This window comes from Pinus tabuliformis, chromosome 3_1, assembly GCF_031772625.1.
Source record: "Pinus tabuliformis cultivar Carrire ecotype Pingquan chromosome 3_1, CPIR1, whole genome shotgun sequence".
Lineage (NCBI taxonomy): Eukaryota > Viridiplantae > Streptophyta > Pinopsida > Pinales > Pinaceae > Pinus > Pinus tabuliformis.
This window is the reverse complement of record NC_142301.1, coordinates 232,725,907-232,749,135: the sequence shown is the minus strand read 5'-3', so window position 1 is coordinate 232,749,135 and position 23,229 is coordinate 232,725,907. Positions and strand designations below refer to the sequence as shown.

The window sequence follows — 23,229 nt, the reverse complement described above, 5'->3', positions numbered from 1 at the left end:
CAAGATCTCGGTAAAGATTTGGAGTAATAGAAAAGTTCACATTTCGTGAACTCAAGGAACGTATGAGCGTGTGGGCTAAGTCGAAGGTGTGTATTAAAAAGTCTGTTTTGAAAAATAAAAGGTGCGATTTGGTAAGCTGTTCTACGGAGCGTATGGTAAATTTGTTGACGATTTAAAAATTGAAAGAATTTGTGGAGAACTGTGTGGGACAATTTTGAACCTATGGAAACCCGTAACAATCGATAATTGTGTGGAGCTTAGTGGCACATCTTTGAACTTGTGGAAATCGATTACGCCCAGAATTGTGTAGATCTATGGTAGCATATTTATTGAACCTGTGGTGAAGCGTTTACCCTCTAGAATTATGGATATATCTCTTTTGGACCTGTAGTAGCGTATTCTTGGACCTATTGCAAGCATAAATATCCCAGACTTGTAGCAAAGGAGCTTTGAATTGTGACATAATTGAACTCTGTGTGGATAACTCTTGAGGAGAAACAAGTTTGTTTTTCTTGAAGAAAATCTTGTGGTCTTATTAAAAAACTTAAAGCTGATTCAATTAAAAAGACAAGAAAACAAATCTGGAAGAATATTTTGAAGCAGTGTTTGAAGGCAGATTTGAAGAGTATTCTTGGAAATCCCTTCAAGCAAACTAGAAGGATCATTTGGAGGATAGAGTCTCAAGCATTTGTCAAAGACATCTTACAACGGTGTTCTAAAGGCATTCTTGTGATGAAATCTTGAAGACAATTTGGGATATCTTAGGGCCCTTGTTGAGGCACAGTCAAAGCTTGAGCATTTTGGAGCAGTCTAAAATATTTGGGGAGCAGTCTCTTGTTTGGAAATTCTTGTAGATCTTTGACTAACTATATAGACTTCAAATTTTTTCTTCTTGTGTTACAGAGCTCATAATTTTTAAGGGTGGTGTGTAGACCTATTAAAATATCCCTTTGGAATAAATTATTTGTGGGCATCTTGAACCTTGAGCGAACTTATGATGTGAAGACTTTTGACCATAGAAATTGCAGGCATATCCTCAATTTTGAAGACTATTGAAGACATTTTTGGAAAATTGAATCATTGGATATTCTGCTCTATCTATTTAATGTGCAAAGTGAGATCTGCTCATTCAACTTGTCCTGACGATGAACCACACTGGTTGGTTCGAAATGCGTTGACAAAAGTTTCTCTATGTGATTTTCGCCGAAGAATCTTCAAAAATTTGGTTAATTACTAAGCAATTTATTTGCTACAACAAACAATGAATAATTCACATTGCAATTCTTCAGAAATAAAATACGCCACAGAAATAAAATGCTAGAAACTGAGAAATATAGAGCACACACAAAAAATATGACAATTATTTTTGGACAATTGTCCTCGAAAAAACCCAATGTGGGAGAATCAGTGCAACAAATGAGGTTTTTATTATTATAAAACAACATAAATTTTGAGTACAATTTGGATGCTTAATCTAGCAATCCAATCTGAGAGAAATACTGGCAAAAATATTTGAGGGAAATATACCTCTCTCCACAAGCAATCCGACAACAATTTGCCTGCTAAAACTGGCCTCCAGAATACCCTTACGCAAGATTTTGCAGAGTCCCTCTATGCACTTCCTAAATCTGCTTTTGAATCAGTCGTCTATCCTGTTGCTACTTCTGGAAACGTTTCTTCTGCCCTTTGGAAAATCTTCCTGACCTTTGGAACTTGAAACAACCTCCTTCCTAGTTAAATCAAATTGTCCTCTCGAGGCACATGCGTAGCGTCCTTAGAAAATAATTCAACCTCCTCTCTTGACTCTTCTGGAACTGGAAATCTTCGACATAAATCTGCTACTGATCTCCCTTTTTCTCCTGCTCCCTTTTGGCTCAAATTCTTCCAACTGAATGTTGGTCTTTGGAAAATCGATCTGCCAAGGAAAGTCACTTTTCCTATGTATTTTGTTCCAACCCCATCGACCTCCTCTAATAATATTTCATTGGCTCACCAACGACCATGATTAAATCCTCATCAATGACTAAGATCATCTCTTAGTTGATCCATGTGAGTATCTAGAGAAATCTCACTTCTCTCAATTAATTCCTGTTAATTAATCATTTTGCGAAGTTAGACTTAGGGAAAATTTAATTACTGATTAATTGACTTAATTGAGCTATCTTTAGGTGTTTTCTCCTGAAATTTTTTCTGGGTTTTGAAGTTCTAGTGTTTCTTAGCCTCTCTGACCAAACTCGAGACTATGCCACTTGTCTGATGTTACCCAACCATCAAAGTATAACACAAACGTGGGAGGCCTTGACTTAAGTACAACCTAGGTGCCTTTACATGAGGGGCCATGATCTTTTGATCGTGCTCCTTAATTTAAACATTAAATTAAGTTAATTTTATACATAGCATTGCCTTCCTCTCGAAAGAATGCTTTGTCCTCGAAGCATAGGTAACGAAGGGTGTTGTTGATGGAATGTTTCGGTCTCCCAAGATGCTTCTTCTTCTGGTAGGTCCTTCCACTTAATCAAGTATTCTTTGATTACTCGTGATCGCAACTTCTTTTCTCTGGTGGTGATGATTCCTTCTGGTTCTAAAATGATCTTCCCTTTGTCATCTAATGTCAGAAGTGCTGTCTGTGCTGCTTGGTGTTTTCCAAGTGTTTTTTCAAGGCAAGATACATGGAAGACATTGTGAACACGACTTTTATCAGGAAGGTTTAAGCTGTAGACTACTTGGCTGATTTTTTTGTTAATCTGGTACAACCCAAAGAACTTTGGTGCCAATTTGTTTTTTCCTTTCTGTTTTAATCACAATTGCTTGTAGGGATGAAGTTTAACAAGTACCCATTCTCAAACCTCAAATTCTCTCTCTGTTATGTTTTGGTTAACCTATTGCTTCATGCAATTTCTTGGAATATGTAGATTTTCCTTTAGTGCTTGGAAGACTTTTTGGGTTTTTTCTAACTGATCTTTAACTGTTGGAAGCTTTGTCTCAAAAATGGCAAAATCCTTCCATTTAGGAGGCTCATAACCATACAGAGCTTGAAATGGGGTCATTTTTGTTGAAGTGTGATAAGTGGAATTGTATCACCATTCGACGAGGTGTAACCATTGAGCCCACTTATTTTGTTTGTCTGTTGCATAACAACGAAGGTAAGCTTCTAAACATTTATTAACAACTTTTGTTTGATTGCGTGTTTGAGGATGGTATGCTGAACTCGTGTTGAGGTACGTTCCTATATGTTTAAAAATTTCCTTCTAGAAATTCCCTTCAAATTTGGCGTCTCTACCGCTAACAATGACTTTGGGAAACCCATGTAGTTTGTAGACATTCTTACAAAATATCTCAGCGATTTGCTTTGCTGAGTCTAACTTCTTTATTCCTATGAAGTATGCATACTTGGTGAATTTGTCGACTACTATGAGGATTTTGTCTTTTTCATCTGACATGGGTAACCTAAGTCACATGACACGAGGACAGGAGACACGGAGGACACGTAAATACGAGTATTCAATACGAAACGCAGCGACCCAGAAACAGGACACGGGGGACACGTTTTATATATATTTAATAAAAATCTATATATATATATATATATATATATAGTTTTTTATCCATATTAAATTGCAGGTTGCAGCTTATCTAATCAAATTAAAATATTATTAAAGGGTCCAAGTTTGAGTTTTCTCTTTGGTGCGAGGGACATATTACAGATTTGGAGGCTGCCTTGAAAACAAACAGGCCGTGATACCTCTGCCTGGGTGTGAGAGCTGATATCATCTGCTCTGGGCCAGGTTGTGGTTATTGAGAGGTTGAATCTAGACATATATAGAGTTGTGTTGCAGGGTGTGGGGAGGCTGGTCTGCGACAATACAATTAAATTTGTCCTATAATAGCTTTCTACTCCATGAAAGATAAAAAAAATCCCGATTATAGGTACAATATTTGCAATGGCAATTCAGGTGAGCAAAGACATTCCATATTCAATGGTATATTAAAGTACTTTAAATACTTAATTGAAAGGTCCATTTGTTTAGACGAATTTCAGTTTCTCTAATAGACCGTTCTAACTTCTAAGTTCCACCCATGCAAGTTACTACTATGTTTTTTTAGATAAGCATGTAAATGTAGTAAATGTTTAAGTTGATGTAGTTTAAACAGATTCAAGGCAAACATTATGTTGTCCATCAGGTTCAGGGAGCTATTTGAAAATGAAATCACAAGTGGATCTAGAATGTGATGTTTAAATCCCTAATTTTGACACTGAAAGTCAAATACACAGATTGTCAAATGTAATGTGCTATTGGTGGTTCCACCAACTAATGTAAGAAGACACTAGTAATCTTACCAGGACCAGCTTTTCTGTATCGAACAAGCAGTGAATCTGATAGGGTCAAACTCTGTGCACATAAACACGTTATGATTAAATCTCTACAAAAATTTTAATGTTCTAAAACTTCAGAACAAATTTGTTACATGGAAGTTAGTGATGTTAAGAGTGATAGCATTGTTTGGGACAGACCTTTGATGCAGATATGTCATCCTAATGCTATATTTAAGAACTGCTGTTACTCAATATTGTTATCCTAGCAGTTAAAGATATGCCTTCTTTTGGTTGGTAAATGTGATGCCTTCTAATGTTGGTTTCCATGGGAAAATTTGTATAAAAAATTATGCCTCTTTGTAAAAGCCATTTGTTTCTTTCACCTTTCGACAAAATCTAAGGTGAAAAAATCATGTAATTGCTCAGGATGTAGTCACTATTGTGCATATTATTCATGGCTTGTGAGTTTACAAGCAGCATCAAGATCCTCTCAGATCTTTTAAAGCATCATTGTTAAGACATAACTCTCATATTATAGGAATCTATGTCTCCCTAATGATGTTTGTATTCTAACGTAGTTGTCAGTCAAAACCAAATACATGGAGAAACCTTGCTTGAACCAGGAAATGCTGATGGACCCATATGGTAGTTTTATCATGGGAAAATATCAGAACATTAGTATTTCTAGGTGCCTAAAGGACCCAGTAAAGCTAGCAGAATTCACTGGCAGTTGTATGCATGGCAATTTTTGTGGTTCTTTTAGGCACCCATCATCATTACAAATTCATCACCTTTGTAATTCAAACATTCAGGCCTAAGATGCTTGATCCAGGATGGGGATGAATGCATTTGATCAAGAAGGAAATATGCTTCGGTATGGTGCTTATTAGGTTGAGTTTACTTTTGTAGTGGGGCCACATCCATTGCTGTGCAGATGGCTGAGCGTATCCTTAAAAGGGACTGAGTTTAGTGTTTCTTGTGCGCTGTGTGGAACGAATCTCAGTGCTGGAGGTTGCTAACAATTCTGGGCAGCCCGTAACCCTTATCTAGCTGGATGAGTTAGCTGCTACTACTATTCCTGTGCATGTAGAGCCACAGATACACGATTTTCAGTAAAGGAACGAGTGCCCTTAAATAACCCGCAAAAATCCATCGCGTGGCCTTTAAATTACACTTTTTGCAGCATACGTATTCAACCAGACGAAATACGTTAGGGCTACGTTTTCAACAAACGAAATACGCGTTTTCGAAATTCAGGGACACGAAGAAAACCATAGAATACGTATTCAATTTCCAGGACACGTTAAAAAACGTATTCGACACGTATTAGGGCCGTTTTCGTGTCCAATACGTAAAATACGGGACACGGGACCCTTTTGGACGTGTCCTGTGACTTAGTGGGTAACCCTTCGATAAAGTCCATCGATATTTTTTCCCACATTTGGTTTGGAATTTTTAAGGGATGGAGTCCAAGGGTCATAATGTTCTCATTTTTATTTCTCTAGCATTGATCACACTCTACTACATATTTTTGAATATCATTATTCATTCCTTTCTAGAAAAATGATTGACGTGCATTATAGTAGGTTTTAAAAAAACCTACATGTTCTATTGATAGCGAATCATAGGACTCCTTGAGCACTTTGGACTTAAATTTGGAATTTGGGAATAGGTAAATTCTTCCTTTATACCACAAAATATTGTTTTTCCATTCAAATTTTGAATTAGGAGGAGGATTATTGATTATAGCACATGTTTCTGGATCTTTTGCATATTCACTTGAAATTTCATTAAGCTATTTTGGAACTACAACCAAAATTGCAAGTAATGACGACTCTTCATCTTTCCTGGACAAAGCATCTGCTACTACGTTGTCTTTGCCTTTCTTATGCAATATTTTTTTTTCCCAAGGAAGAATCGCAATTTGATTCATAATGAACAAAATTACATATTGTAGATGCTAAAAAGCATATGCATAAAACAATAGATGCTGATGTCCAAGACCAACAAAAACTCATCAGAGAGATAACACTAGTTTACTCTTTTCTACCTTTCTCTTTTTCCACTTTCTGCCAACCACTAGAGTTGGGTGTGGAGGATACAATAGTCATTTGATTCTCTTTTACATTTACTAGGATTTCTTTATCAAATCTGAACTTTCTAATGCATGAATTTGTTTGATACTACTTACTTCTTTTTCAAATGGAATCATCTCAATCTGCTGCTGTTGAATTGAAGGCATTGGAACTAATGAAGAATTATGCTCGACCTCGTTCTTCTGTGTGGTGTCTTGGGATTTTTGGTCATTAATGTTTGAGGTGTTTTCTGGGGTTTCTGCATCCTCTGCTTCTACTACTAGGGATTCTGAAAATTGTCAACCTTTTGGCTTTTGAGCTTGTCTCTTTTTTCTTTTAGGGTCTTTTTTAACTTGAGGACACATGTTTTGAAGATGGTTGGTTTGAAGACATGTACGACAACAAAATGTTGTATTCTCATAGTCAAGGGGTTGTGACCACTGCAGATTGTTGTGAAACAGAAAAAGATGATCAGGTAAACCTTTACTAAGGTCTATCTCTACACAGATTCTGGCAAAAGTGAAAATGCCTTTTGAGACTCGATCTGCATCCACCTTTAAGAATTTCCCCAAAGAATTCCCTATTCCTTCTAATACTTTGTGATGCCAAAAATGCAATGGTAGATTATGTAACCTGACCCACACTGGCATTTTGGAGACCACCATGGTGTTTGCATCAAAACTCGGAAACCAAGGTATCATGAATAGACCCACATTGCCCCAAAACCATGGTCCCTCGTTTAATACATAATCCATATCTTTTGCTGTGTCAAACTTTACAATAAAAAAACCCCTAGAACATAGATGGATATCACAATTTTCTATCCAAGTAGAGAAAATCCATTGATGTAGAGCCTCTGATTTGGGCCAGAATCCATTAAATATGCATATATGGAAATAATCATAAAACTCATTTACCTTGGGCAAGTTGACTGTCAAAGCTGACACTTGGGTCATCTGCTCCACAATATAGGGACCGAGAAGATTAGAACGTTGTTTTTTTTGGGCTCCGGCTTCCCTTTGACTGCATCCTTGAATGAAGCTAGGCCTTTAGAGCTAGATCTAGGGCATCCTCCAAGAAGTCTCATGTTAAGGATGATGGTTGAGTTGGGAACAATGCCATAGTCCTGCAACTTGTAGTCCTCTTGCAATGATTTCCTTACATAAATCAGATTTTGAAATCTTGCTAGAATACCCAACTGTTCTTGAATCTTTTGCTGAAGAGCTTGTACCTGATCCCAAATTGTTAATTTTAGGTATGTTCTATGCTTAGAGCAATTTATTTCAATTTTCATAGTTAGCTCAATATCTTTTCCAGATTAGCAATCACGTCAGCATAATAGTAAATTGCAGATAGAACATAAACATAAATCGCAGAAGACAAGCCAAGAAAAGAGGACACAAGATGTGGCGCTAGCTAGGGACAAACCCTAATGTGGGGAACCCTTGATCAATTCTTCTTATATGTTCTTCAATAGTTCAACAGAGAGAGAGAGAGAGAGAGATAGTACATATACAACAGAAGTCAACACTCTGACTTATCTAAATAAGAGCATAGATCATCTCTAAGAAGATGATACATGAGGTAGTTAAACTTAGTTGAAGACATGCTGCTTCAATTGATTCTCCAAGGTGACTCCGTCACCTATCATTGTGCTGCACCTCGTCATCATGCTGCACCTCACTGTGCTGCACCATACTGCACCCAAATGCATGCTACAATACCTCATCATCCTGCTGTTGCAATAGCTCATCATTTTGGGGCTGCAATACATTCTTGCTGCTGCCATATGTCCATCATTACCATGTTGTCCCATTGCTGCACCAATTTCCAACAACACTTATCTACACCATGCTTATGCATTGCTGCTCCTATGTGCACTATGCTGCATTGTACAACATGTACTCACACTGTACATCATGTACCCATTGTTGCTCAACAAACTGATCCAAAACAGGTCAACTCCTTTGACCCAACACAAACCAAAACACTGTTGTTTCTGACTCCAGCATTGCTGCAATTTCTGGGACTGGTTAGGGCACACAACACAGTCCCTAACCGTCCTCGAATCTGGCCCAGAATTGCCCTTATGAAATGCAGCTGTCCTTCAATGGGAGTTTGCCCCTCCATGCTGCTCTTTTAGGGCAGATTGAAGCCCTTAAACAAAGACTTATCCTCCTAAAAAACAGCAACATCCTACAGGTGTATAGACAGTCTTGTGGCAGCCTCTCCACCCAACAAACAACCTCCAAACTAACTCGTTGTCCCTGCCTTGGTTGTGGCCTACAAGAACATGGCTTTGACCCTACCAGCAACAGTTTTGTCCTAAAAAACGGACCCCTGAGCAGACCTTAGCCCATGCTGTTTCAGATCCTCTTTTGCTGCGGCTAGGGCACACAATTCTTCTCTCCAACGTGTTCTCTTTCTAAGGTACGTGTTGCACAAGATTGGATGCGTCCTAGATCTAGGTGTGTAAAGCTGCTAGGGCATCATCTAGGACTGCGTTTAGACTTCATGCTAGGCTCCTTTCCTCCTACATCTAGGGCCTCCTCCTCTTAGACTTCTCTTCCACTAAAACCCAAAACAAGTGGAGAGAAATCAAGAGTGAAGTGTGTGTCCAAATGACTATCAAGTCACCTCCTTTTATACTAAAACATTGAGCACACATGGGGGTTATTTGGTTGCTGGCCGACCTTGACGAATTGTGCCATAACACAAATAAATTCATATCTCCATGAATACTTACTGGAATCGGATGATCTTTAGATCAATCCTACACCTCACGATGAGAAGCATCCAAGAAAAATATCAGCTGCCATAAATAAGATGACTCACATGGAGTTTGGCCCTAGTTGCCAATTTTAAGACAAATCCATACCCTCGTACACATTGTTTTCCCACTTAAGGTTCTAATAAAAATTTGGATCGAGGTTCCTTCAAGTAGATTTGGGGATTGACCTTGAAGATCCGTCCTTTTATTTGTCATGATCGGTTTTCACTCTCCATTTACATCCAAATCGTGTTGAAGCTCGTGGGCATCGACAAACCCGCCTCTCATGACCATACGAACATTGCAACCCCGGAAAAGCAATAAAAAATGCCCCCAGCAAGAAACCCGACATCAATAAAATACAGGATATCACAAAACTGGAAATAATTTTGGAGAGATAAGCGCTGTTTTGCAGACCCAACGCCAAGATATGGTAGTGAAAATGATGGATATAACCCATACGAGGGCTTAGAGCCTGCGTTCATAAAAGAAAACCAGATCTAGAGTAAAGCTTGTCGCCAGAGGCCCCTCTCTCCTTTTTAGAGAAGAGAAATACCAAAACTGCAGGAGATACATGGAAGGGAGATGTGTTTGGTGTTTTTTGCAAAAGATTCGTTGCCTGAAGGATACCATCCACCATCACTTGTCTGGAGCTGAACTAGAAGTAAAAAGCATTCACTAGCAGTCACTAATGAAAGAGAAATCAACTAACAGTAAAGCCCTAGATTTCTCAACATGGTATCAGAGCTAAGGTGCTGAAGTCAAAGGAAGGGCATCTAATCAAAGAGACATTCAAGGATCAAGTCGAAGGTTATCAAAGCAAAAGATCAAGACCTACATTAGAGAACCAGACCCTAGATCAAAGAAGCAGTCTACAGCAACGAGAGCCTTTGTTTTTGTAGCCATCATCAAAAGGCCACAAAGACCCTCATCAAGTTGTCTACAAGGAAAGATAAGTTCTAAGGACTTTTAAAGATGAAGATCACATGATCTTGGAAAAGGTCGAAACCCTAGAAGCATTCTAGATCTACACTACAAGAGAAGTCGAAGTATGTTGAAGGCAAGAAGGCATTGTCATAATTTTCAAAGTTATAAAGCAAGCAAGGATTCTCTCCTTGCCCTTGAAGAAGTTCATCCAAGGAAGCAACAAATCATCCTCATCAAAAGAAGCAACCTTCTCTATTGAAGAAAGGTTTTTTCATTTGGAAGAAGATCATCCAAGAGGGAGCATTAATACATCTTCTTCAACCATCATCAAAGTGATCAAGGTGAAGATTTCATCTTCACTTGTCAAGTAAGTATCTTTCATTCTTTAATCAATTTGGTAAAATGACTTCGTGTTTGCAAGGAGATCTATAAGTTGGTTGGGTCATCAAAATTCCTTGCATGAAAAAGGAGGATAGACATAGTCCTCTAAGAAGTTGAAGTCATTGAACATATCAAAAGGTCTCCTTTGAATTCATGGAAAGGGATACTTATGAAAGATCCCCTCATATAGAAATATTGGAGACATCAAAGAGATGCATATGATAAACTCATTCTCTGAAGGTACGATAAAGAAGGTCACATCTGATCTACACAAAAGTAAAGATATCAAAGGATGAAGGATATCTTCATAAGATCTCATCTTCAAGATCTAGGAAATAAGATAATCATCATTGATCTATAATGCACTAACTGATAATCAAGGTAACAAATATCCATGGGATAAGAAAGTTACCTCATTCAACAACTTGTGATTTCTATGCAAGATAGAAGATGACAAATTGAAGGCAAAAGTGTTGAAGGTTAAGGACTCAAACATTTGCTGAAAGAAGGAAGTCCAAGGAAGAGAAGCATTAAAAGCAAGAGATCGTGACATCACCAAAGGGAAACATGAAGGACCACTGGAACGAAATCTATGGTAGTAAACTTTGGAAGATATAGCTCTTTGTGACCTCATTGGAAGATCAAAGGAAGAAGTCATCCAAGACAAGTCTCATCATACATCAGTTTAAAAGGGAAACATTTGCTGAAAAAGGATATGCGAGATGGAATCCTCATTGGAGGATTCACTGATCAAGATAGGAAGCAAAAGTTTCATCAAGACCTCCAATGCGTGGAGTTCATGGGATGATGGTATGATGACATGAGAGATGGAGCAGATCAAGGGGTTGAAGATATTTTCAATCAAGGAAGCTGTTGAAAGAAGCCTAGATGACCTAAAAGTAAAATGAGAACAAAGTTACAAATGAAATGAGAACTATTACTTCAAAACGAGAACTCCAACCAAAAAACCCAAAAAAAAATGAAAAAAAAAGGCTGAAAACGAAAAGTGTTGATGTTGCATCAACACTTTTCAAAATCAATATGAAAATCACTAACATTTAAAAAAATGTTACATAAGAAAATTTAAAGTGTTAAAAATATACTCCAAAAAAAATGTTTATTATGAATAACCACTTTTTAAAATTGAGTGCTTTTTTTGCTACCTTAAAAAATCGATTACTAGGTAATTTTCTCGTTTGATAGGTAACTATGTTTGAGGTATGTATGCTTGTATTTAATATTATAAAGTCATGTCGTATGGTTGCAGGTAACAAGGATCACTATTTCTATTTTGAGAAACATGATCAAATGAAAGGACTCTCCTCCTATGAAAGAATGTCAAAAGGCATGAGTCACACTAGATGAAATCAACTTAATATGTCCTCATATGAAGTATGAGGTGGTTGACTACTATTGGGGAACTCTGATTGGAAGACCATGAGAATGAAGTGTGTGAAAACATAGGAAGAGATTGTGATAATATGCAACGAAGGTAAAAGGCATTCAACATCCGAAGTCTAAGAAGATTTGACTAGAAGATCTCTTGGAAGAATGTGAAGTCAGAAAAAGATAGAGACCCTTGACACTTAATATCTGTGGGAGATGTGTTAATCTGCATGCAGGATGTTGATACTTACAGGAAGATGTCATGGTGAAAGATCATCACAAAGGTAAATCTGATTTAAAGTGTTTAGTGATTATTTTTGAACTAACATCTGGTTGGGCTTATGTGGGACTGTCAAAGGGAAGATCTGTGAATGACTTCCAAGCAGATCAAATAGAAGGATGCAATGTCCTTTCGAGAAATATGGCATGAAAGGAGAATGACACGAAGCAAAGGTAGATGGAAAATCTGATGGATCACTTTTTGATGAGTTCAAGACATGACTAACTCATGGACAAAAGTGATGAATGATCTGTGCCCTATATATAGAAGTTCCTAAAAGGTTGAAGACTCCTTAAAATAAATTCATGACATCAAAGAAAGGAGTTCTTCATACAGTTGATTGTTGCTATAGGTCCCTAGTTAAGAGGGAGCCTGCGAATAAGTTTCTTACTTGGAAGAAACTCGGAAATTCCTAAGTTGAAAGCTTAGGTAGATTCCTTTGTGATAGGAATGAATACATTACTTTAATGGAATATGACCTCTTGGTATAAGGAGCGATAGACATGTCGTTCTGTGCTTCACCTGGGAAGATAGAATGGAGGATTGTGTAATCATTTGGCATCCGATGCTTTTGTGGGATGAGATAGGGAGTCCCATGGAAGAGTAGTAGTGGGGGACTGATATTCTTTTGGGGACTGGGGAGTCCAAGAAAAGAATAGTCCTCATGGAGCATATCTTGAGAGAACCCGGGTGGGGTATGTTCTAAGAGGGACAATGATGAGGATGTCTATAAATCATTTGTCTCGCCAACATTTTTCTCTGATCTTATGGAGAGATAGAGCTGTTAGTCAAGGCCTTGCTATATAAATGCTGGTTGGTATGATGCTATACAAATGAGTTACAAATCCAAATTCTTCTTATGAGAAATTCTTCAGATTGAGAATGACCAAGTACCATTATGAATACCTCCCTAGTTAGGAGGGAGTGTTGTAAAATGTAACTAGGTTCGGTCATCATAATGACATGTAATTATGATCTTTGTAAATGATGAAATAAAATGAATACAATTATTTTTGTAATGCCTTGCTTCATGGGTTTCATGACCAAGAGTTTTTATTTCTAGATGGCTCCCATTGAGAGCTTTAGGATTTGTCAAAGTGTCATATGTCATGTATGAAGATATGTCAAAAGTATTCTTGTTTATAGGATTGTCAAAATAGCCCTCCAAAAGACAAGTACGGTTCTCCTCTTAAAGTCGGCCTGCAAGATGAATTAAATAACACAAGTCGGTTCACAAGTAAAAGACAGATCTCTTCATGTATACTAGTCAACTTATTTATGGACAAACTACTATAAATATCCAACTAGGATCTTCGCATAAGGACAGTCAAGAACTCATATCTCTGAGATTTTTGGAGGTTGATTACAGTGGTAAGTTCGGATAAGGGTATAGAAGAAGATTCGGTGAAGGAGCTCGGTCTAGTGTATAGAAGTATAAGAGATAAGCTCAGGATTCCTCTGAAGTTTGGATCACAGAAAGGAGACTAGTTTAGATCACAGATAGGAGACACTAGTTCGGATGGAACTCAGAAAATGATGAAGGGACAACGAAGACTTGTTTAAGGACTGATCACATTTCGGATCTCTTAAATTAGGATGGTAAAACACAGAGACAAAGGTTCGGACTTGGATAAATAATTACAGTCAAGTTTGGATGTTATTACAATCAAGAAGTTTGGACTTCTATGAGAAAGTCTCGGTGTTATAGAGAAGACACAGTTCAGTAATGGAAACCACGGATCACAGATATGAGACACTAGTTCGGATGGAACTCTGAAAATGATGAAGGAACAACAGATAATTGTTTAAGGACTGATCACATTTCGGATCTCTGAAATTAGGATGGTAAAACACAAAGACAAAGGTTCGGACTTGGATAAATAATTACAGTCAAGTTTGGATGTTATTACAGTAAAGAAGTTTGGACTTCTATGAGAAAGTATTGGCGTTGTAAAGAAGACACAGTTCAGTAATGGAAACCACAGATTCAGTGTTATATCACAGTGATTTGGTGACATTACATTGACATGTTTTGGTACTATCTCTAGTGTATCTACAACTCGTTGAAGAAGATGATCTCAGTATGAAGAAGGTCGAAGAGGAAGAGGAAGTCAAGAACAAAGGACTAGTGTCTTGGTCTTGGAGTGGCTAATAGGTCAAGGGTCTTGGTCTTGGCATTCGTCAATTGGAATCTCTATAAGAAGAATTTGTGTGGGTTTTCCTCTCAAAGAGTGAGAGGTTTTGGCCCTAGCTTATAGCCTACATGATGTGTCTCTTGTGTATTTATGTTCATGCATTGGTTACTGTTTGATGAAGAAGAACACTAATAATCTAATGTGAAGAAGATCCTAATCTAAAAGAGTAAAATTCAGTCACAAACAGTCACTAATGAAAGAAAAATCAACTAACACTAATGCCCTAGATTTCTCAACAATTTTGTCTATAAAGGGAATCAGAAACTTGTTGTTAATCATTATCTTGTCCAACCCTCGATAATCTACGCATAGTTTAAATGATCCATCCTTCTTTCGGACTTGAACCACTGGAGTAGCGTAAGGGCTTTTGCATTTTGTGATGATACCACACTTTAAAAGATCCTGGATTAATATTTCGATTTCAGTGTTTTGATGATGTGGATACCTAGACGACTTGATGTTTACAGGGTTTGACCCTGATTTGACTGCGATTATGTGCTTGATTTCTCTTTCAGGAGGCATCTTCATTGGAAGATCTTGGAACACCTTTTTTTGTTTTTGAATTAGTTCCTGAACTTCATGTGGTTCTTCGTTAACCAATTTCAAAGCCAACATTTTTATTTGATGACACTACGCTATATACACTGGTGCTTCTTTTCAGATCAACTTCATCATCTAGTAGGATGATACAATTTGATTTTGATGTGGTTGAAAACCATATAACTAATATATCTTCCCCTCCCATCTAAAATTTATAAATTGTTTTTGATAGTTGGCGGAGTAAGTGCCTAGGGTTTGTATCCATTGGATACCTAGGACCACATCCACTCCTCCTAGTGGTACAATGTAGAGCTGAGATTCTAGATTGTAGTCCTGAATTTGCAATTTGACCTTATGGCATTTCCCTACTTTTTCATTTTTCTTTCCATTTGCTACCATTACCTTCATATTAGGCATTGGATATGTGAAGATGTTAAGCTTTTTTGCCATGTTTGTGTCCAAAAGATTTTGAGTGCTCCTTGTATCCATTAGAACGATTACCGTTGTTCTTTTTGATATGTCCTTTTAACTTTAAGGTTTGGGGTTGGCTTTTCCTTGTCATAATTGATAATAATATTTGTGTTGATTTTTGAGTAGCTTGGGAGGTACTCCAAGCCCTAGGGTTCAGGGTTTGTGGCGCTTGGAACCCAAGCTTGGGGTTTTGCACCCATCAAGGTTTGGGCCAAGACCATGAAGAATTTGAGCATGAGAAAATTTGAGGTGATAGAGCTTGACGTTGCAAATCCAACGCTTCAAAGATCACTCAAATCAGAGCTCTAGAAGTGGAGATATAATTTTTTTAAGTCATGGAGTGGGCTTGCACCATAGGTGTCAAGGTCAACTTGGACAAGCCCTTGTTAGACATTATGAGGATCCCCTTCTATGTGTGTATATAGGAGCTGAGATGAGTCATTATTCCTCATCCAATTGTGCAACACAAGGAGCTCGTTGAAAAGAAAAGGAGCCTCTAATTTGGCCGCAACTAGAAGGCAAGGAAATCGAGGGTTGAAGGACCATTTCAGGGTCATTTGAAGGAGTCTGAACTATTGTTAGGAGGGTCGAGGAGCTTGGCTGGAAGGCTGAGTTAGCTTAGGGTCAAACATAGGTCTGTTGGAAAGCAAAAGTGGTAAGGAGAGCCCTATTTGGGTGGGTTGTAGGTGACAACGAAGGCCTGTGGTAGGCCGCATGCCTTACCACTTCAAACAGGGCAGCGTGGGAGGTTTAGGGGTTGGAAAGTGCCTAGAACAACAACCCACAATTGGAAGACCTTACCTTGATTAGGCCGCAGTAAGCAGGCTGTCAATGCCCTTCCTCCTATGGATGCAAAATACCGAGGTGTTGCTAATGCTGCCACTAAGTCTATTTGTTGCAGCGTGCACATGCCCTAACCAGGTACAATAATACAACAGACTTGGAGTAACATTTGTGTCTTGTGTTGGGTCAAAGATTTCACTTGTTTTGGATCAGTTTTTCTAGCAGCCTGTGGGAGCCAAGTGTTGGAGTTGTCTTGGACGTGAAGAAACTCCAACTAGAAGTAGATCTTGCAGTGATTGGATTGGGTGCCATTAGTCTGGTGGAGGGTAGTGTGTTGGCTACCCAAAGTAGCCCTAGACAAGCTACCTTGAAGTGACGAAGAAGAGCTGAAGGTTGGGTGAAGTTTGGTGCCTAAAGTGTAGCACTTTGATGGACAAAAGTGACTGCTAGCTTGGCAGATTGGAGCTCAGGTATTGGCTAGCCTAGAGAGAAGATCGGATCAGCCCATGTACACGCAAAAAAAGTGACTTGCAACAATGTTAGGTGGCAACCCTCCCGGAGTCTCTATGTGTTGTCCTTTGAAGGACTAAGGGGTAGCTAGAGAGCAGTACAAGAACGAAGGACCGCCAAGACAAGATACGACATAGAAGTTGCAACGAAGATTGTCATTGTATCTTGTATACCATAGACCGTTGTATTATTCAGATTGGTTTAATATAACGAAGATTAGGGTTGTACATTATTGTACTATTTCTTAAAAATTGTGTATACTTGTGCATATATGATTTACTGCTTTATATTTTCCGCTGTGCAAAGTAGTTTTGGTTGAGATTCTTGGTTTGGTAATGTCAGTGATTTTAAGACTCTAACCTAGACCCAAGGTCATGGAAATTCAACATGGTATCAGAGGGTGTCTGAGCTACTTTGGAAGTAAGTAAATCAGAGTTGTGCGCAACGAAGTACAACGTGAGAGGGAGTTGGTCACATTGTAAGTGAAGGGCTCACTACAATGTCGAAGTTGCAGGCACGTATCCGGTATGAGGACATGTTGGAGGGGTTGTCCAACTATAGTCCATGGAAGCAAAGGATCAAGTTGGTCTTGCAGGTCAACAGGATCTGGGAGTTCACCGAGAAAGCCATCAAGAAGCCAATTGACCCAAAGGAGCTGGAACTGTACGAGCATTTGGATACGAGGGAGAGATTGATCATCCTAGATGGTGTGAGGGCGAGATTGATCATCCTAGATATTCTTTCCATTTGCTACCATTACCTTCATATTAGGCATTGGATAAATGAAGATGTTAAGCTTTTTTTCCATGTTTGTGTCCAAAATTTTTTGAGTGCTCCTTGTCTCTATTAGAACCATTAAATTGTTCTTTTTTATATGCCTTTTAACTTTAAGGTCTGGAGCTGGGATATCCCTGTCATAATTGATAATAATACTTGTGGAATATTTTCGCTGTCTGATTCTGGGGAAAATTGTGGAGAATCTTCAACTTCTTCTATGTATGATTCTTCACTATTTAAATCATTAGTTGCTTCACATGTATATAGGTTTTTGGTCTCTTTTCCTTTAACACATTTATGTTTAGAATCCCATTTTTCGCCACAACGTTTGCACTTACCCTCTTTCATTCTTTGCACTTCCAAATTAGTTTTTCCTCCTTCACGTAGCTGTGGTGGAACATACTTTGTATTTTCCACATTAGAAGTTTGGGGAAACCTTCACCTCGAATATACTCTTTCAATTTTTGGCAATTGTATTCTTTCGAGCTTCTTTTCTGCGACTTTTGCTTTATGTCTTGCTTTTATTGTAGAGGTTATGTCATCAATCTTAAGATCATCCCAGAGATCTGGTTTAAGTCGCGTGTTTTTGATAACGTAGGTACTCGTGTAGCTAGAGTTTCCCATTCTCTAGTATGTCCGTCCACATCTCCTTTTTGTTGTAGCTTGGTGAGTGTTGTGAAGAACTCTTCTTCTTTGACACCTTGGAACCTCTTAAAGAAAACATTTCTGAATTTCCTTCGAGTGACAATATGTTTCGTTTTCTTTCACCACATATACCAATTATATGCTTCACCTTCCTTTTGCATGCATGCATGCTTGATTCTTTCATTGTCATTGTCAATATCGTAAATCTCGAAATATTCTTCTGCTTTATTGAACCATGCAACACTGTATTTCTCGTTACTGTCAAATTTGGAAAGCTCAAGTTTTGCTCTTTGTTGATATGTAGCAATCGATGGAGCAAAGAAGGGGAATTGGGTCGAGAGCTGCATATTTTGAAAATTCGTGTTGCTATTTTGTGGATTGGGAATGAAAGATGTATGTGGAGATTCAGGGATATGAGGTGAGTTTGATGGGTTTGATGTATTTGAAGAATCTGGTTGTTGAGTCGCTTCATTATTTTGATGTAGTTGATCGGTTGTAATATTCAACTTTTGACAGATAATGTTCAACGCCACCATTGCTTGAGTATGATTCTGATCAACCTTAGTTGAAAGGGTTGCTTGTTCCCTTTTTATTTCATCATAATTTTGCTAGAGCTGATTCTCTATTCTCACCATTGTATCTTGGAGCTTCTTAATATCTTCGACATTTCCTGTGACCTTATTCTCAAGTTCTGTCAATTTTTTACTGAAGCCGATCGTCATCATTGATGACATTGATTGAGCGTGTGGTGGTGTATATTTATCCAACTTAACTCCCCTTCTTAACTTGAACTTTATTTTATTTTTTTAAATATAATAATTAATTAATATTATTCTAATAGACGCAGTATCAACATGAGGCTTTGATACCAAATGAAGCACAAACAATTTAGTTATGCAAATTAACAATTTTATATATATATATATATATATACATTTTATTAGAAAACAATATGATGAATTACAAAGGCGGTAGGCCCTGCCTTAAATATAGCCTAGGTGCCTTTACATGAGGGGGCATGATCTTTTGATCGTGCCCCTTAATTTAAACATTAAATTTAACTAATTTTATACATAACAGTCGAAGTTGTTGCCTGCTCCTTCTTCTCCTTCTGATCCTTCTTCCTCTTGGGAAACTGGGTATTGTAGTGACCAAACTCACCACATCTGAAGCATTTGATCTTCGATAGATCTTTCTTCTTCTTTTCTCCTCATTGTGAGCCTTGTCCTTGACTAGGACCTTTCTTTGCCTTCCCCTTTGATGCAAGGGCTACATTCTCCTCATCCTTCACACTCTTCGGTCCTTTGCCACTACTGGCTCTAATATTGCTCTCAACTAGAGCAAGCCTCATTTCTTCTTGTGTGAAATCAACCCATAATCGATCTCAACTTGGTAGATTATCTCGTCCAGTGATACCTTGGATGAAGGTAGTCCACTTCGGGGTGAAACCATTGAGAGTTGTACGCAATAGCTCACTCTCTTGAGATGCTTCTGTAACTGCTGCAAGCTTGTCTCAGATATTTTGAATTGTAGTGAGATAAGGAGTGACTCCACCCTTATGCATCCTGGTGGTCCTCAACTTCTCTTTCAAGAACATCTTTCGGTTATTGGAAGGATTATGGAAAAGCATGGCGACTGCATCCCACATTTCTTTGGCCATATTATTGGCTGCTAAGTGTGAGAGTATATGACCCTGAACACCATCAAGGATCAACTGCTTTGCCTTGGCCATCTCCTTATTGTAGTTCTCTAGCTGCTGCAGGTTTCTAGGTACGACTACAACTCTCTTTGCATACGTCTTCAGAGCATGCTCATCTAGCAAGAAAGGCATTTTGGCTTTCTAAATACAATAATTTGATGCTCCATCTAGCCTAATTTGATCTCGAAGCCCTGTTGAGGCCATTTCTACAAAACTGAAAACTGGGAAAATAAACAGGAATATCCTCCCTTTCCTGCTTGATTGCTTACTCTGCTACTCTAACTCCCTCTTGGAATGGGCAGATCTACTTTGCTGCTGCCTTATGCTACTAGAAATCACAAATTTCCTCCTACCAACTGCATCTGGAAACCCTCTGAGAAATTCCTCTATGTGTGTTTTTCTCTTTCTTGCCCAATGCTGATTCTGCTACTGCAAAACCTGCTGCAAAACACTGTGCCTATATCTGCTCAACGAATTCGTTGATCTGCTCACCAAAATTACTTCCCGGAAAATCCACTACCTGCTAGAACTACTACTGGACAAAATTGAACTTTTCCTCTTGTCTGGATTTGGAAATTGAATTTCCTGCACAACAATTCGAATTGCTTGGTAGGCTCTCTGTGTAGATCTGGAAGAAATTCACTCAGACTCCCTCTGAACTGCGAAATTTCTCCCTCTTTGTTATTGATTTCCTGATATGATCAATAACACGACTGTGATACCATGTGAAAATTTGTTTGAATTGCGCCAAATGGAAATTTATTCTTCTAACTGATTAATCATGCAATTTATTTTGTTACGACAAAATAGCGAATAAATCACACTACAATTTTTTCACCATAAAAAATAATGCGGAAAAAAATGGAAACTGAGAAATATAAAGCACACACAATAAAAATGACACCATTAGTTTTGGACAAATGCCCTTAGAAAAACCAAGTGTGGGAAAACCGGTGCAACAAATGATGGTTTTATTATTATTCTTCAACAACAAAATCTTAGAGTACAACCAGGATGCCAAATTGGCAATCCTCTCCAAAGGAATCATTGGAAAAATTAAGGGAATTTTTCCCTTCTCCACAAGCACTCTGGCCACTTGAACTAGCTATCCAAGACCCCTGCGCAGATGTTGCACAACTTGTAATTCACATTGACTGAATTTGCATCTGATCAAGACACGTTGCCTGCTCCTGCTACTGGAAGTGATTCTTTGACCCTCAAGAAAATTATCACGCCCTTAGACAATTGAATCGACTTCTCCTCCGGCTGAATCAAATTGCCTTCTTGAGGCACTGTGCATGCCCCTGCGCAGCTCCCTGTGGAATAACTTGACCTCCTCTAGTTGACTATTTCGACACGGGAAACCTCCACATGAATCTCTATTTTGTTCATCTGCCTCTGCTATTGATCTCTTGGCTTGAATTCTCTTCCCGACTGAACCTTTGCTTCTCTAGGAAATTCGATCTGCCAAGATTATTCACCCATTTGATGTGTCTATCTCCATCCTGACATCCTGCTTTTATAATCTTTCGTTGGTGAACCAAAGACCATGATTAGATCCCCATTAACGACTAAGATCATCTCAAACTCAATCCGTGTGAGTTTCTAGAACATTCTCACATTTCTCAATTAATTGTTGTTAATTAATCACTTTTCCTAAGTTAGAATTAGGAAATATTTAGTTATTGATCAATTAACTTATTTGAGCAGTCTCTAGGTGTTTTCTCTCGAAACTTTCTCTGGGTTTTAGAGATCTCATATTCCTTTCTCGGCTTCTTGAATCTGGTCTGTAATATTTCAGACTTCGCTTCAACTCTTAACTCAGTTATATGTTCTAAATTCCTTGGTTCTAGATGGAGGCTTCTATTATGGTAATACAACGTGAGTATCACCCTAACTTTCTCTATGGCTGAACTGTAATAACTCGTCTTTTTCTGCATCCCTGTACCTTGCACATGTGAAGAGTATCCACCCAAAACAGATCAGAAATAACCTTGGTTATGTTCTCCCTTCCTTTGCTTGGTGATAGGCTGCCTTCTTTATGAACCTCACACTTCCTTTTAGCTTTAGACTTTAATCGAATTGTCTCTGAAATAGGGCCTGGCTGCCCTATTTATAGCTGTTGCCCATGCTAATTGGCCGACATGACATGTGGTGAACCGACATGTCCTTTTATGAAGATATTATTATCTTTTGAAGCCGACTTGTAGGAGGAGACTTTTCTTGGTCTTGGAGGGCTATTTATACTTATCTAATGACTCATACAAAATGCAACATGCCGAAGAAGGGTCCTTCATACATGGCATTGACTCTCTTGGACTTTATGACCAATCCTAAAGGCTCATAGGAGATGTCAGTGCCCAAGACTTTTATTCAAGACTGTGAAATTATAAATTTGCTGTCCCATTTTTCAAAACCCTAGAAATATTTGTTTTACAGATAATTCCTTTAAATCTTTCTTGGGAAAAACACTCTTTCAAAGGGGCCTTTTAATGGTGAATGTGATTTTAAGTTGCAGTACAATGAGTGAAATATTTCGAAGAAATCTTTAAACAACAGGCTACTTGAAGCATAATCTTGTCATAAAATTTAGCAGAAATATGGAAGTAATATGAAATGGAATACAGAAAAGAGGAGTGCATATGAAGGATATTTAACTTTAACTTACAAATATCAAAATTTCAGTGAAACTGTAATGCTAAAGGGCAACAACTTCATTACTCTCTTCTATAGTAGAATAACATTAAATTGAAAGATAACAGGAAACACATATCACACTCAACATATGTCTGGAATCACGTTGAAAACTTTATTAAAAATCACCAAGAAAATCAAAATTACAAAGGAAATTTTGCTTATGAGGTCCAAAACTCGGAGTCTTTCCTAAAAAATTGTCTTTTATAGTATAATTACAATAAGGACAATTATGAAATTGTCAACTGTCAAAAACTGCTAACTACTTAAACTGGACACAAACTACTTTGTCCTTCGAATACCATATTCATCAACTTGTCCTGACGATGAACCACACTAGTTGGTTCGAAACGCGTCGACAAATGGTACTCCATGTGATTTTCGCTGAAAAATCTCTCACAAAATTACATCATTCTACAAAAATGTTTTTCAAAATTTCTGTTGAAGTAACAGGGGGCATTAACTCATTGAGTCAACTGAGATTTTGGTGCAGTTGAAGGCCCAAATTCTGTACTTGTTGCTGTAGGTGACATCCATTCTCTACATCTTTTTCAGACTGTCATATTTGAGCTCTGGCTTTTGACAAACCTGGTTTGAGCCATTTTGAAGTTGGTAATCCTGCTATAAGTTGTCTGGTTAGTAAGAAGAGTCCTTATTAACTACAACAACTGAAAATCCCTGTGTAAATAATTCACTATTGTTGCTCTTTTTAGAATTGTTGTCTTTTCATGTGAAGTTCCAATCTTGCTCTTTGCTTCCACCATCAAAGTTTCATAAGTCT

General features: G+C 38.0%; 1 protein-coding gene across 3 annotated transcripts in view; it reads left to right on the top strand.

The window, feature by feature from the left end:
* Window positions 1–23,229, top strand: part of LOC149186656 (methyltransferase) — a 208,613-nt gene that overhangs the window by 172,779 nt on the left and 12,605 nt on the right. The window contains exon 10 of one of the 3 annotated variants that reach the window (XR_016255707.1): window positions 18,360–18,473. The exons of the other annotated variants lie outside the window; for them this stretch is intronic. The gene's annotated coding sequence lies outside the window, so the exon portion shown is untranslated. The remainder of the gene's footprint in view (window positions 1–18,359; window positions 18,474–23,229) is intronic. 3 annotated transcript variants of the gene reach the window in all.